This window comes from Buceros rhinoceros, unplaced genomic scaffold (genome assembly GCF_000710305.1).
Source record: "Buceros rhinoceros silvestris isolate BGI_N320 unplaced genomic scaffold, ASM71030v1 scaffold883, whole genome shotgun sequence".
In the NCBI taxonomy this organism is placed as follows: domain Eukaryota; kingdom Metazoa; phylum Chordata; class Aves; order Bucerotiformes; family Bucerotidae; genus Buceros; species Buceros rhinoceros.
Genome location: NW_010401612.1, coordinates 137,839 through 138,720, shown reverse-complemented (window position 1 = coordinate 138,720; position 882 = coordinate 137,839). Strand labels below are relative to the sequence as shown.

General features: G+C 50.0%; 1 protein-coding gene across 1 annotated transcript in view; it reads left to right on the top strand.

The window, feature by feature from the left end:
• Positions 1-882, top strand: part of CSMD2 (CUB and Sushi multiple domains 2) — a gene marked incomplete at its 5' end in the record, with an annotated part of 130,994 nt that overhangs the window by 30,829 nt on the left and 99,283 nt on the right. The gene's annotated exons all lie outside the window — the stretch shown is intronic.

Below are 882 nucleotides of genomic sequence, written 5' to 3'. Positions count from 1 at the left end.
GCCCCTGCCGTGTGCAGCAGGGTTATGAGGAACATAAAGCCCGACTCAGCATGAGCGGGGGCTCGGGAGCCTGCCCTTGGTGCTCAGAAAGTGTGCGAAGATCTGTGGATGAAAGAAGCCATATAAATGCAAAGAGGCTTTTTATTGCCAGGCATTGCTTTAGCTTGTTAACTTTGTGTGACGGTAGCGTGATGGGGTTTCTGAGATAAGATCCTGCTTTGCTTTCTCTGAAAGCTGTCACTGCCATTTTTTTGTTTTCCAAAGATGGAATTATTTTCCAGAGTAAGTGTTTCTACTTGCATTTGAATGCCAGCATGAAAAATCACCTAGCTGGAGGCTTTCACGAAAGCCTGAAGTACTTACTGTTTTGTGTCTGTAGGTGTGAAAGATTCTTTCAGTAATCCAGTCCTCCTTCCTTGTTCATTTGCAAATGCAGCAAGGTCACAGCCTCCTCACCAGAACGTTTCAGATTGTTCAAATTCAGTTTGGAAGAAGAGATAAAATAGTTTTCCTGTATTTGTCTGTTCATGCTGTAGCTGGACCTGTTGTGATTTTATTTTTGTCAGCATAATGTGGATAAAAGCATTGGGTTCTCCTTGCTTCTGAGATCTGTTACAGCTGGCAAGACCGGGGCAACCACCTGACTGCCTTGCGCAAATCTGCGATAGCTTCACTTGCGCTTCCACCCCTGTGCCCCAGAGGGGACAGTGGGTCCTGGGAGGGGGTTCCAAGCAGGGAGGGGATGGCAGTAGCTCCCTCCCAGCAGGACGGGGCTGGGCTGGGTCCTGGAGCAAGGTGCTGGGGCACTGCTGGCCTCACCGTGGTGCTGCTGGGGGGAAGCGTGGCTGCACGGCACAGCCCTGACTTGGGAGATGCTGGTTT